The following is a 15,234-nucleotide window of genomic DNA, read 5'->3' as shown; positions in this document are numbered from 1 at the left end:
CACATAGTCTCTGGTATCCTGGATGCTGCTCATGCAAACCCCAAGCATCCTGGCTGTGGCTTTGTGATGCTTTTCAGGGCCTTTTGATGCTCTTCGCTGCCTTGGCTGCTCCCTCACACCTCTGTCCTCCTGCCGTGTCCATTCCCAGCTCCCACCTCTGAGCTGTCCCTGCAGATCGTCTCCGGCCCTGCCATCATCACGCTGCGGAAGAAGGAGCTCACCCTGACCAACATCAGGCAGTGCTGCCTGCCTCTCTCACTCTCTAGACCAAGTGTAACTACGCTGTCGTGCAGACAAATGCTTTCTGTCACATCCTCCATCCCCAAAGCCATTTACCAGTAGGTGGCTGTTGCAGAAGAAGAATCAAGCAGCAGAAGCTTTTGCTCAGCTACAGCACACAAATGCTACAAAAGCAGAAAAAAAAACACAAGCTCTGGGTCTGTTTGTCTTGCACAGGCTTGCACGGACTCTGTTTGATGGTACCCCCATCCTTGCTTTCCTTCCCTGCTTCTTGTCTGATGGCACTGCTGAGCCAGGAACAAGCTGCCCAGCGTGGCAGAGCGTGGTGCAGAGCTGTGCTGGGCCCTCCTCCCCTTCCTCTGCTGCAGCTTGGCGTGCAACCTCACCCACTTCTCTGACAGACCTGCTGATCCCACGCGTGCCATCGGGATGCTCTGGCACGGGATGTGCCTCCAACCCAAAGCTCCTTCCCACCTCCCAAGGGAAAGCAAAGCAACCCAAGCATCGCCAACAAACCTGCCCAGCAGACAGCAGGGAATGCAAACAGCTTCTGGCTGCTCCCCTGCACTCCCGTCCTAAGTAAGAGACCCCACGAGGACTGGCTGGGAAATGAGTGCATGACACACGTGAGTGTGCACAGGATTGTGCAAAGCAGTGGGGTTCCATGTTTTGTGTGTGTGTGTATGTGGATTTGTGCACAGATGGTGTTGCACACATTTGTTTTTGTGAGTGTCCAAAGCAGTGGGGTTGCTCAGGTGTGTGTAGGTCAGTGGGTATGTGTGCAAGGATGAGCATGCACATACATGTGCGTGCACAGGGGTGTGCAGAGTGTTGGAGCTCCGCAAGGACATTGTGGTACCGGTGTGTGCGTGCACTTTGGGAGTGAAAGGAAGGGGTTACACGTGTGTCTGTGTGTGTGCGCACAGGGCTGCACTAGGGGATGTGGACACGTGAGTGTGTGTGAGCACATGGATAGTGCGTGGACGCGGTGGCACCAATGTGTGCTTGCACAGGGGTGTGCTGAGGAGTTGGGTTGCACACAGGTGCACACACAGGGATGTTTACTGGTAGGTGTAGGCACATACGTGTTCCCAGGGATGGTTTGCACACGTCTGTGAATGCAATGGAGAGCACAAGGTGCGGTGCGTGAATGTGGGTGATCAAAGCAGGCAGAGTGGCGCAGGTGTGTGCGTGTGCACGTGGATGGGCGGAAGGCTGGGGTGCAGGTTGACCTCTGCTGAGGTGAGTGGGGGCTCACGGTGTTGCTCAGAGCCATCTCTTCTCCAGGCTGAGCATTCCCAGCTCCTGCAGCCTCTCCTCATATGGCCCCATTGTGCTCCAGAGCCCTCACCAGCTTTGTGTGCCGGTGTGCTGAGGAGTTGGGTTGCACAGAGGTGCACACACAGGGATGTTTGTGGTAGGTGTAGGCAGCTCTGGGAGAGTTTTTCTGTGCATGTTCCCATCTCTTTTCCATTCCTTTGCCCCTCAGAACAGTTTTCCAGTGGCTCTTGTCCAGTAATTCTTTGAACAGCCTGCGGCTGACTCTCCTGAAGCTCAGGGTCCTGACTTTGCTTTTTGCCAGGCCTGCATTCCTTGAGATGAGGAACTCCAGGAGGGCATGGTCACTACAGCCCTGACCACCTCCAGTCTTAAGCCCTGCTGTGCACCGTGTCCAGTAATGCTTCCCTTCTGCTTGGTGTGCTCAATGCTTGGGCCACACAGTTCTTCTCAGTGCACTCCAGCAGTCTCTCAGACAGCTTGCAGCCAGCCATGCTGATTTCCTAGCCTGTCTGGAATCCCCCATCAAGTTGAGTCAGTGAGCGCGGTGCTTCTGGTAGCTGCAGTAAGCAGGGCCCGTCAACAGACCCTCAGCTGCAGAAGCCCATGATTGGTTCAGTCCCTAATTTGACCCACAAGTTCTCCATGTGATCCTGACTGTTCTTAGTCCTTTGCAGTCAGCTTCTTCATATAGAGGGCCAATCCCTCGCCCTCCTGAATTCCATAGTAACAATCACGTCCGCTTTGTGTCAGGCTTTTGTTTTCTTTTTATTATTATTATTATTAATATTCTTTTCCCATTTACTAGGTAGGAAAGCTAATTTCTGAACCAGGAGAAGAAGAAGTGCAACAGGCAACAATCTTCCTTGCACTGCGCAGTTTGCATGAGTAGCCAAGTGCTCCTCAGGTCATGTGTGCTGCAGAGCTGACCTTGGTGGCAGGGGCCGTGTCTTCATTTTCCACCTGTCCCGTGGGAACATAAGAAGACTATTCAGAGCAGGAGCTGCACAGCGAGATGAACGGCATGAGAAGGTAAGGCTGGGAACCAAGGACACCTCCAGAACAAGAGAAAAACTGAGTCAAGTAAGCTGCGTGATGGCCACGTGATACTGACCATGACTGGAGGGAGAGTGCATGGCTAGGAATGACTGATGGCTGTGGTTGGATGAATGCCTACGTGCGCAGTGAAGGAGAGTTTGTTGGATGTTCTGCGGACATGTGATGGCTGGGAAAGTTAAGAGAGAAAACGTGTCAATGCATAGAAGGGATGTTAGAACCCAGAATTAATCATTTGGGTCATCCACATCTGAGTCCATTCCAGATTGCCGCACTGTCAGAACTTGAGGCCTGGGATTTTCCTTTAGGAGTGCCAACTACCTCTTTTAAATAATAAAAGATATTACTAAACATAACTTCCCTCCTTGTATGGGAATAACATAGGGATGTTTGATATTTCTGTCTTTGCATTCCTTTAGCACCCAGGGCATTGATGCAGCTGCAAGAATCTGCTGTGTTGTCCTCCTTTTTTGCATAAAAGAATGGTAAAATAGCAATCTCTGGGTGAAAAATTGTTAAAGCATTTTACCTTCTTTGCCCCTAGGAAGCAATGGCTTGGAAATGGCAATGTCACCCAGGAACCCGCACGGCAACCCAATATCTCATTTTTGGGTCTGTGAAAAACCACCACGATGACAAAAACATGTCTGCATTGTTTCCGTGCTGTCAGCGCAGCCCTGAGGAGTGGTGTGGGCATGGCATGGAAGAGAGAAGGCATTTCCCTTCTGATAGGAGAGTGCCTGTTCACATGTTGGTATGTAACCACTCCATGCCCTGCCCCACGTGCTTCTGGATGGGCAGCTCAGCTTTTGTGTCACTCACCCACCTGTGGCAGAGATCAGACTTTCTGCAGGTGTGGGAAATCATCCCACTGCTTTGTGTCTTACAAGGAGTTGAGAAGCTTTTCTTGCTCAAGTCCTACTTCCAAGCTTAACCACCTACAGTGAAGTAGATGTCATTTATCTTGTGTCCTTCAACTCTGTGTCCATCTGTTCCCAAAAGCAAAAGAATTTGGAGGTAACCAGCTACAGTTCAGTGAGTGATTTCAGTGCTAATTCTGATCATTCTTGGAACCAGCTGATTTTAAGTCCTTGCCCTAGTCAAGGGTCCAAATTGCGTGTCAGAAGAAAGCTGGGAAAGTGGTTCTTGCTCATTATTTTTCATTTGCTGCTTCTTTCTTTAGGGTTCCTTTTCAAAAGGAGATTTTGGTGATGGAAGCAGTTGAAGAAGGAACAAAACCAGCTCTTGCCAGGAGTGCTTGAAGTCCCTGTGGAGAGAAGCAAAGAACCTGGGCTTCCTCTGGGATGCTCCCCACCATGTCTCAGGAGGGAGACAGTCACTGTTGCTGTTCCAATTTCTGCTTTGTGTGTGGAAAGGTACGTCTGGGTTTCTTCTGCTTGTTTTCTCTTTTTCTCACTTTTAAGGAGAAGGGGTGGAGCAAGGGGAGACCCACTGGTCATTTGTTACCTCAAGAACAGGATGGATTCTGCATTCACCGTGGAAAACCTGGGCTAGTAGCATGGGCGTGTTTCAGGCTGGACTCTTCTTTTCCTGCTCGGTTTCCTTTTGGCTACAGGGAGACAGCTGTCTAAAGGTGTGTTTTCAAAGCCACTCTACAAAACCATGTTTCCCTGTTGCAGGTGGTTCAGTGTGCTCTTGCAGCATAGATGCTTTTGCTGTAGAATCTTAGTGTTCCTAGGGGAGGACTGGGAGGAGGTAGTGAGAAGAGCATTCAATGCCTTGGGTGTATCTTAGTGAGAAATGTTGGCATGAGGTGCTGAAAGTCTTCAGCTGTAAAAGGACAGTGAGGCTCAGACTACTTAACGTGCTGGAGCAGGGTGGAAGCAAGGAGTGGGCACTGCCCTCCCAAGCGCAGGCTGCACTTGGTTATGGTCTGCCAGGTCTCTGCTGCCCTGGGTTTCTTCTGAGAAGTTTGTTGGAGCTGCTTGGAGTAGTGAAGGGTGGGGAAGAAGTGCTGTTCAAGAGCTAAGGCTCTGCATGATAATTTTGGATGGATTGCACCACGGCGTCTGAAGACATAGTTTCCATCAGAATGATCCCAGCATTGTGCAAGTGTCTCAGCTGAACCCCCTGAGCAGGTGTCTGAGAGCACCCGCCTCCTCCAGCTGAGCCATAGGAAAGCTAACTGTGCCCAGGAATGACTGCTTATGCAGACTGAATATGCTTCCAAGTGTTTTCCTTAGTGATAAATGATGTCCCAGCACTCTGATATTCCATCTCTGGCACAATCTGGAGCATCTCTGCAAACCATGGGTACCCATTCCCACCACCGTTTCTTCCTCTCTCTCTTTAGAATCAGCGTGGTGCAGTTCCCTGCGTTTGTGAGCAGCAGCCAGCAGGCTGCAAGAGATCCAGTTGCACCTTTAGCAGACAGAGGGATGTGATGGGGACAGACTGTCCTTACCGCCATGCAGAAGTGAGTTTTTCCCGTCCTCTATCAAGAAGTATGAAAGAATAGAGTTTGAATGTTACTTCTGAGCAGGTGCTGCACGTACGTGTTCCCAGGGATGGTTTGCACACGTCTGTGAATGCAAAGGAGGGCACAAGATGCAGTGCGTGCATGGGGGTGTGCAAAGCAGGCAGGGTGGCGCACAGGTGGGCGTGTGCACATGGATAGGGGAAGGCTGGGGTTACAGGTTGACCTGTGCTGAGGTGAGTGGGGGCTCATGGTGTTGCTCAGTGGTAGATTTGTTCACACTGAGTGCTACCAGGAAACTCGCACACCCTTTTTGTTTCAGCTGTGCCAGTGCTGTGATCCCTTGCTGCTGGGCTGGGGTGTTGGAAGGATGGTGTGCGTGCCGAGCTCCCATCTCTCTTGCAGGAATCAAGCACAGAGCCAAAGGGATGTTTGGGTCAGGTGACCGCAAGAAGGCTGGCTGCTCTGGATGGTGGCAGCTGATGGAAACAGGTGTTGTTGTGACTGTTCAGCTTTGATCAGAAGTCAGGGGTTTTGCAGGAAGAATGACTTGGTTCTCAAATGGCTTCAAACGTGCACACCGAGTACGTCTGTCCTGCCGTGCCATCTCTGTTTCTTTTTGATGCAAGCATTTCTACTACCATGTGTTGGGCCTGTTTGCTTGTAGAAGGAGGAATGTTAGGTACAGTTCTCACCTGGAACGTCAGTGTAATTTGAATCATGAGTGTTAGCACAGTGAAGCGAAGGAGGGCCCTGGAAGCAAACTTGGTGCTGTGGAAGCACTGTGCGATGAGAAGGTGGGAGGTAACACATGCTGGCAGATGTGGAAACCACTTTGGGATGGAGGTGTGGAGGAAAGGAAGGGCAATGGCAAAGAGCTTCCTGGGGCGGCTTGGTGCTTGCTTGGGGATGGATCTGATCAACTTCTTGTGTGCAGGTGTCCAGCTGGGTTTTGGGGAGCAGTCTGCATCCCAGGTTTTGTTTGGTACGACTGGGACCTGGGCCAGGCCAGGGCGAATCCAGTCTGTTTTGCTCTCATTCTTAGTGCTTGTTTTTGCTCAGGAGGGCAGGTGGCAGTCCTCATGGACCAAGGCCTGCGGGTGCGGTATGCGGAGCAAGAGATCCTGCAGGCCTGGTGTGACACCCATGGAGCTGCAGCGAGGCTGCATCGGTGTAAAACACGAGAAATCCACAGAGATCTGAAGGTGGGTTGTGGGCTCGAGTTATGCTGGGGAGGATGCGCGTGCTCCTTTACGTGTGCGTTGTCTGCCTACTGTATGGCGGGTGGGCTTGGAAAGCTGGTAACGTGTTTCTGTTGTTGGGAGAAGCAGATATAAACTCTTCTCTCTATTGAAAAATTTAACAAAAGAGCCTCTACTTGCTTCTTAGCATATGAATCATAGAAGCATAGAATCAACAGGGTTGGAAAAGACCTGAAAGATCATCCAGTCCAACCATTCTCCTATTACTAATAGCTTCCACTAAACCACGTCCCTCAACACAGCATTCAGTTGTTCCTTGAACACCCCAGAGTCGGTGACTCCACCACCTCCCTGTGCAGTCCATTCCAGTGCTTGGCCACCCTTTCTGAGAAGTCCTATTTCCTAATGTCCAGCCTGAATCTCCCCTGCCGCAGCTTGAAACCATTCCCTCTAGTCCTATCAATAACAACACGAGAGGACAGGCCGTCCTCCAGCTCACTACAACCTCCCTTCAGGAAGTTATATTGAGCAATGAGGTCTCCCCTGAGCCATCTCTTCTCCAGGCTGAGCATTCCCAGCTCCTGCAGCCTTTCCTCATATGGCCCCATTGTGCTCCAGAGCCCTCACCAGCTTTGTTGCCCTTCTTTGAACACGTTCCAAAGCCTCAGTGTCTTTCTTGCTTTGAGGGGTCCAAAACTGGAAACAGAACTCGAGTTGCAGCATCACCAGTGCCGAGTACAGGGGGACAGTCACCTCTCTGCTCCTGCTGGCAGTGCTGTTTCTGGTGCAAAATGTATGTAAGTGTGACATGTGTGAAATCCTTTCTGATAGAGCTCTGTGACGGGAGTCCAATGGATTTGAGACCTGACTTGAAGCCTGTGGGCATCACCCAGGAGTTGGGGAGAGAGGATTAGGCCAGGGAACAGGAACCTCTTTGGTCATTATTAACTCCCACATTTTTTGGTCAGGAATCTATGCGTGTGTGCTGTTTTTTTTTTTCCTCATGTAAAGAACAGACTGAGTGTGCAGCTTGTGAATGAATTCATTCACCCCTGCTGATTGGTGCTGTTCTCTACAGGGAGCTGCAGTGGAAATGGACACTTGTGGTCCCCTGTCTGGCCCCCTCCCGCGTGCTCAGATCAGCCAAGTTGTCAAGGCCTGGCTCTTGGTTGGTGAGTTGTGCCGAGGTCAGAGAGTTGGATTTTCTGGGCTTTGAGACACGTCTTCCAGTTGCACGTTGTGTTATTTCTGATGTGCTGACCTGTTGAGCTGCAGCCCCAAATGAGGATTCAAGTCCTACCACGGCAGGAATGGTTGAGATTGGAATTGGAATGCAGAAGGCTGGAGCCAGCAGGAGCAGGGAATCCATCATCCCCCTGTACTCGGCACTGGTGAGTCCTCACCTTGAGTTCTGTGTTCTGTTCTGGGCCCCTCACTGCAATGAAATGCTGAGATGTGTCCAGAGGAGACCAGTGAAGCTGTGAGGTGTCTAGAGCACAAGTCTTATGGGGAGCTTCTTATGGAACTGGGATGATTTAGTCTGGAAGAGAGGAGGCTCAGGGAAAACCATATCACTCTCTGTGACTAACAGAAGAGAGGTTATGTGGAGGTGAGGGTTGTCCTGCTCTTCTCCCATGTAACTAGTGACAGGAGTGGAGGGAACAACCTCAGGTTGTGTGAGGGGAGATTCAGCTTGGATGTTAAGAAAACCATCTCCAAATGGGTGCTCAGACGCTGGAGGCATCTGCTGGCTGAGCGCTTTGTTGGGTGAGCATCACACTGCTGGAAAGCACGCAGCTGTTGTCTCTGCGAACAGCCCCATCCGTGGGGACTGGTGGCTTTTTCATGTTACCCTTGTGTTTCAAGTCCTACATCCAGTTACTCGTGCTGTTTGAAAGCACCATCTTAGAGGCAGCCTTGATTTCTCCAGCCCCGAGCTTTGTGCCACGAGAGCTCCCCTGCTTCTCCCAGGGATGGGCAACCGAATGGAAGGCCCAGCAGAAGTCTGGGTAGGTGATATCACTTGCTGTTCCTTTCCCCACCCGTGCCAGGAGAAGCAGGGAATGGGACTGGGGGACATCCCAGCGGTGGGATCCTGCCTCAGCAGAACTGAATGGCTGTTCTGATCCACGTATTTGAACCTGAGTGGATCTGACACTAACGACAGAAGCGAGGGGCCTGTGGGAAGAAACTGCATGTGCCACAATTTGTGGTGCAAGGTGTTCTCAGAACTGCTGCTTACAGTGCCCAGAAGGCTTCCTTTTTGACGGGGAGAGGATTAACTAGGTTATTTTAATGAATCTATTTCCTTTCTGTTCATTTTTCATACTACCTCTCATAAAACTGGCTGTGGATTCTCAAGTAGTATTACTTGCTAAGGAGAATAGGTGTGCAGCCTGTGCTTTTGTCTGCGCAAAGAATCTTCTAATCATCTCTGTCTGTGTTTCTTTTAGGCACTTAGGTGGAGCAGAGTGGAGCACAGACTTGGGTGCATCTCCATTCAGGAGCAGGGACACGCAATGCTCATCTTGGGTGTCTGGCTGACAACAAGAGCAGAGAGGTAAGTTTCATAGGGTCGCGTGCCCATTTTATTTTCTTTTTCATTCATGATGCATAGAGGCGTTACCCAGACAAAGTGACATTTGTCAGCTGGACTTGCTAGAAATGACCTAGGCAGTGAAATGGGTTTGAAGCATCCCAAAGAGCCCTGCAAAAGAATGCTGAGAGATAACCTGGCACCCTCCTTTGGAAACGTCAGGTGTCTGCCAGCTCTTCAGCTGTGCCCAAACACCTCCCATTGCGCTGCCACACCAGGACGTAATTCCAACCCCACCCTGAGTTCTGGAATGTTGTGGTGCCGTGTTGGAATCAGATGTGACCAGGGGGTCTTGCCTCCCCCCCTTGTGGGGGGTCATGGTGGACCAGGCTGGTGGCCGTTGGTGATGTCATAAGCGGCTGGCATGTGGAGAGGAGTGGTGTGTTCTATGTTCCTTTGTGGGCGTGTAGGAGTTCGGAGTGGTTGGTTGGCTTGTTGTTCTTGTGCCTTTAGTGCCTTTGTTTGAGTACCATCGTGCGCAGCATCCTGTAGGTAAGCTGAGCCGGTGTGGGATGGACGGGTGAGCAGTGAGGTGTTGAGAAGTGCTGGCTGTCGGAGCTCCCAGCACCGTATTGCTTACTCTTGAGCATCAGACGTAATTTTTCCCCGGTACACATGTTCCAAAGGGGGTGTCCATAAAGGTGGCACCCGTCCCATGCTTCTTCAGCCGTCTTCTTTGCTCAATTGTGGAAGCAGAGTAAAGCTGCTGGGCGGACAGGCATCACATAGCCTGAGACTCAGCATGTCTTGCAGCAAGTGGATGGGACGATTGTGCTGTGTGCGTTATGCCATGGCTGTCTTAGCCCTGCTCACTGACCTGCTCTTTCTCTCTCCTCTGCCCACCCTCTGCCCACTGCCTTGGTGCAGCTTTTGCTCTCATAAGATCTGAGCAGAGTGACCAGGAACTGCTGCAGATAGCCTGAGGTGATCTCGTTGCCAGGTATGTGCCATGTTTTGTCCCACCACGTCGTTTTGCATGCCGTGGGTTTCTTCACTGCCCTCCAGCTCAGCCCTCAGAAGAGTGCTGTCTAATGCCCTGCTGTCGCACTGTCAGAGCGCTCTGGGCGAATGCATCTGCTGCTCTGTGCCAGAGTCCCCATCTGCTGGCAGAGGGATAGCAACTTGGTACAGCGCTGCCTAATAGGCTGTCACGTTTGAATTTACTGAAGCAAGGGGTAGTTTCTCGAACACTTGCCTATGCCGCAGGGTATGCAAGGGTAGCTCTGAAGAAGTCCCTCCATACTGTGCTGGGTGAATAGAGAAAACAGAAGTGTGTTTCTGCTCTGTTCCAGCTTGTCACACCTGCTGGGATGGGCAACGCATGCAGCGAGATCAGATGTGAGCCCGAGGTGGTGGGCACGGAGGTACAGTATGAAGCTCTGACTTGTCTTTGTTCCCTGTGTTGAGCTAGCAGAGGGAGCTGCAGATGTACTCTCCTACAGGAAAGAGTGGGCCAAAGGGGGCCAGGCCACCTGTCCACGCCAGTGCCATTGCTGATGAGTCTGTGTAGAGAGAGATGCATCTTTGCATGGCCTGGCGATCCTGCTGCATGCCAGGAAGAGAAAGTACTGTCGTGAGACGTGCAGCTCCTTCTGAAGTGCTCCTGAGCAGGAGGGAGCGCATTTCCTGCAGCTTTCTCTGCAGATGTGCTCCTCACCTTGAAATCCTCCTGGTTTGTCCTCAGCTCCTGACCACGGCCTGTGCTCTGTTTTGCAGGCTGATAACATGTGGAAGCCGCAGCTGGTGCGTGCGGAGTCATCTTTCAACGTGCCAGCGATTGCGGCAGCCCATGTTATTAAGCGTTACGTCGCCCAGGGGCCGGATGAGCTCTCCCTGGAGGTAAGCAGTTACAGGCAATCCTTGTTGTCATGCATGGGAGAGTCTAGGGTGTGAATGCCTCAGGAATATTCTCAGACACCTTCAGAATGTCTCGTGAGGTGAAGCTTCAAAGGTTTGGTTCCAGCTTAGACTTGTGCTGGGTTGGGAGCAGTTCAGCCATCTCTCCAGTATGGTTTGACTGGGCATTTGAACCTCCTGATCAAGCAGATCCTGCCCAGTATGGGAGCCTGGTCTCTGAGCAGCAGCAGACTGGGTGTGAAGTGTGCAGATGTGTTCAGAAAGCCCTGCTTAACTGATGCCCGTGGTTCAACTGGAGCTCTTGCGTAGCCTTTGGCAGAGAGCCTGCTGGTTTTGAGACCCGTTTCCTACTGCACGGCTGTATTGTGTATGTTGTGTAACTCCTGTACCTCCAAGTTCAGTTTTAGAAGGGAAAATGCCTTGGGGGCTGCATTGGTGCAATGGCTGTCAAGCTTTAGGATATTCTGCATCGCAGAAGAAGGCAGTTATTTGAGCTGTGTTTTCCTGCCAGCTGTGCTGAAGCTAGGGTTGCCGTTTTGATCTCTTGCAGGTGGGAGACGTGGTGTGCATTATTGCTATGCCACCAAAGGAGCTGAGCCCCTGGTGGAGAGGCAAGCGTGGCTTTCAGGTAGGCACATGCTTCCAACAGGAGAGCACAACTTCAGTAGAGTCAGGAATCTCAGCTTGGAGCTGCTCTGCCTGCACAGGATGGCTTCCGGATGCAAACGGTTGCCCTGTGTCGGTGTCAGAGGACCTTCCCTTTGGCTCTGGGCTGGGGCTAATGCCCAGCTGTCTTTTTGTTCTTGTTACAGGTGGGATCTTTCCCTAGTGAGTGCGTGGAACTCATTAGCGGAGAAGTTCCTGAGTCCCTGGTCAATTCATTGCGAAAGCCAGGTACACATGTTACATTTGATACTGCGGGTTAGTAAGCTGGGGTCAGAGCGTGGCTTTCAGGGGTTTCGTTAATGCCCGAGTTGAGCAAGATTAGCAAGGATGACTGCATTAAGGTCCATGGGAACACGGAGAGATCTGGCCCAACCCCACTGTGTTTATTCCTGGGCTTGGGGAAGTCACAGAATTCTCCTGGAATGGCTTGGGGTTGGAATAGGCCTAAAGGATCCTCAGGCTCCAAGGCCCCTGCCTCAGTCTGGGTGGCCAGCCTCTGCATTTTGTAGGAGACGAGAGCAGGCTGTCCAGGGCCCCTTCCGACCTGACCTTGGGGACTTGCAGGGATGGGGAAATACCGTTCCTGCGTGTCCTTGTTGGGAATGTTCTTCCCATTGTTACGTGCTCGGTCGAATGTGTTACGCTCGGCCTCGTGCAACCGATCCAAGCCTGAAACGAACTGGTTTCTCTGTTTTGTTGCGCAGTGCCGAAGAAACGGGGCAAGCTCCCACCCTTCCTTCGTTCGGTGGTGAAGGCCCGCCCCAGGAGATCGGAGCAGCCGGAGCCGGAGAAGGAAGGGGTGTTTGGGTGTGACCTGGGGGAGCACCTTCTCCGCTCTGGCCGTGATGGTAAGGAACAGCCCATTGCTGAGATCTTCCTCGGTTGGGCATCTGAAGATGATAGGTCGTGGCATTTCTGGAAAGCCAGGAAGACATCTCTGTGCAGTTTCCTCACAGCTGTCTCTGCCAGCTTTCTCCTCTAAGGAGGAAGCAAGCGGTGGCCCGGCTGGGCTTAGTGGCTGGGATGGGAGAAGAGCACAGCTTACTTACTTGAGTAAGAAGCTGAGCTAACCGCTGGCTCTTGTTCTGTAGTCCCCCAGGTCCTGCAGAGCTGCGCCGAGTTCGTCGAGCAGCATGGCGTGGTGCGGGGGATCTACCGCCTGTCCGGCGTGGCGTCCAGGATCCAGCGCCTACGGTAAGAGTGCTGCGACTGACACAGCTGTCAGCAGGGGCACGTGCCATGCTGCGGGCGTTCAGAGGAAGCCCTTCCTTGTCTTGACTGTATTTGGTGTGGCTTTGGACTTGCTTTCCTCTTTCTCAAAGCCCTCTGCCCAATCCTGTGTCCTTCTCTGCAGCCATGAATTTGATTCAGAGCAGGTGCCCGAGCTCAGCGTCCGTGACATTCACAGTGTGAGCTCCCTATGCAAGATGTACTTCAGGGAGCTCCCAAACCCTCTTTTGACAAACCAGCTGTATGACAAGTTCACGGTAAGCACAGGGCAATGCCTTGCACTGCTTGGCCTTGATGACACAGGCTGTGTGCTGCAGTGTTCCCCTGATGCCTCTTGGAAGGCATCAAGTCTGCCTTGGTGCTGACCACCAGCACGCTATCCCCACGGTTCCCAAACCTGTGGCAGCTCTCTTGGCTGACTGGTGTCTGAATCCCTTCCTGCCTTTTTCCAGGACGCTGCCTGTGCTGGTACAGAGGAGGAGCGGTTGGTCAGGATGAAGGACGCCATCCAGCAGCTGCCCGCTCCTCACTACAGGTCAGTGCTGCGCTCGGTCTGCTGAGCTCAGCCCTGCTGCCTTTCAGAGGGCCACGATGCGATTCCAGGTGTTGCCTCACACCAGCAGCATCATGCGTCTGCACGCTGAAGCGGCTGAAGGCTGCACTGGGTCAATTCATTGGGTCAGTTCCTTGGCACGGGAGCACGGTTGGTGCAGCCGATGGCTGCGGCTGTGCTGTGCTGGGGCTTGGTGCTGCAGCATTGTGACACTGGGAACGTTTTATCTACTTCCTATTCAGGGACGGTAGCAATGACATCAACTAGTATGAAGTGAGGTTTGTTTAGGGCACTGCAGCACGGCTTGCTTTTTGGTGCTGAACATCTGCCCCTCTTGTTTTCCAGGACACTCGAGTACCTGATGAGGCACTTGGCGTCTCTCGCTGGCAGCTGCTCGGTCACCAACATGGACGCTCAGAACTTGGCGATTGTGTGGGCTCCAAACCTCTTAAGGTAAACCTCTTTTTCTGTTGAAGCACAACGCTTAGTTCTGCTCTCCAGAAAGAAAGCAATCCTCCCTTCTTCTTCCTCTTGTGTGCTCTTCTCCTGTAAAAGCTGTCAGAAGTGGCTGGCAGCAGAGGAGGAGCCTGGACTGCTCTCCCCCAGCCCCAGGGGCACAATTTCTAGACGACAGTTTCTGCTCCCTTGTTGAGCTGGGACTGCTGTGTCCTTGATCATCCAGGAGAATTTTGTCAGTGGCATCGCTGATTGCCCACTGCGGAAGTCTCCAGAGCCCAGTCTGACTGCTTTGGGCTGCAAAACTTCAGACCTGGGGAAACAGTCTTGCAGGAACGACTTGTAAAATCTGCCTTTTCTTCAGATCCCAGCAGAGCCAGTCTCCCTGCGCCAGTGGAGGAGCTGCCTGCTTGGAAGTGCAGAGGCAGACGGCTGTGGTGGAATTCCTGATTGGCCACACAGAAGTCCTCTTCTGCTCCAACGCCACGTCAGCCATGGGAGAGGGAGCAGGTGAGCGTCTTCCTCCATTAGCTTGATCTTGATCCAATCCAGGCCTTCTCCAAGATCTTTCAAATACGCTTTGACTCTCAACGGGACAGGAGGCTTCCGGGCTTAGATGAGAATATGGCACCCTCTTTCTGGATCCTGAGAATGTCCGAGGACAGACTTTACATGGAGAAAACCAGGATGTTTTGAATGGGGGTGAAGCATGATTGAAATGTGGCAGCAAAGCTTTCTGAGTTCCCAGATCCATTTTCTAGGGTTTTTTTTGTTTTTGTTTTTTTATGCCTGTTTTGATACCGTGAGCAGCTCTTAATTATGACTGTGTCCTTTGCCACGAGCATACCTCTGAGCAGCCGGTTACTTTGAGCTCCTCTTCTTCCAGTGGCTCGGATAAGCAAGTCTGAGAGAAATGCAGAACTGGGATGGCTGTGCTGCTGCTTTCTGATCCTCCCTCTTACCTGTGGTTTTCCCTTGCAGGGCACAATTCTCCACCTGTGCCCAAGTCTGTGTGTGCCACAAAGCTGCTCACGCTGCAGGAGGCACAGGCTCTGAGAAGAGGCCAGAGCAGCTCTCCTGCAGTGACACCAGGCAGTGAGATTGAAGTGGAGGAAGGCCCCACAGCCGGACCTGGGAGATTCCACACAATCCTTGATTTTCCATCTGAAAGGTAAAGAGGACTTCCCTTTCCAGCCCCTATCATCATTGGTCAGGTGGTCTTTATTGGTTTACTTTTTGTCCACTGTATCTCCGAGGATTCAACTAACACACAGTTGCCCGATGGGCTCAGTGGAGCCACACAAGGGTGCCTTTCCTTCCTGGTTGGGCAGGCAGTCACGAGATGCAGAAAGCCACGCTGACGTCTATCCTGGACTATGCTGGCTGTACCTGGAAACATTGGGGTTTTCCAGATTTCAGGGCCACATGCCTGAAACCAGTTCCAGTTCTCCTCTAAGCAGAGCTGTTGGTCAGACTTGCTGGCACTAGAAATTAAAGATGGCAGTGAGCTGAGGCCAAGGAGGTGTTAGTGTAAGAGTCAGAGGTGCTTTTGAGCCGCCTTTATGGCTGCACAGTTCCTCAGAAAGCAGTTACTCCTGCCAGCTCCTGTCCTGTCCGGCTGCGGAGCCTTTGCTCACATGCTCTGCCTCTCTTCTTCAGTCCT

The sequence above is a fragment of the Excalfactoria chinensis genome (assembly GCF_039878825.1).
Source record: "Excalfactoria chinensis isolate bCotChi1 chromosome Z unlocalized genomic scaffold, bCotChi1.hap2 SUPER_Z_unloc_9, whole genome shotgun sequence".
Classification (NCBI taxonomy): domain Eukaryota; kingdom Metazoa; phylum Chordata; class Aves; order Galliformes; family Phasianidae; genus Excalfactoria; species Excalfactoria chinensis.
Note: the sequence above shows the minus strand (reverse complement) of the source record.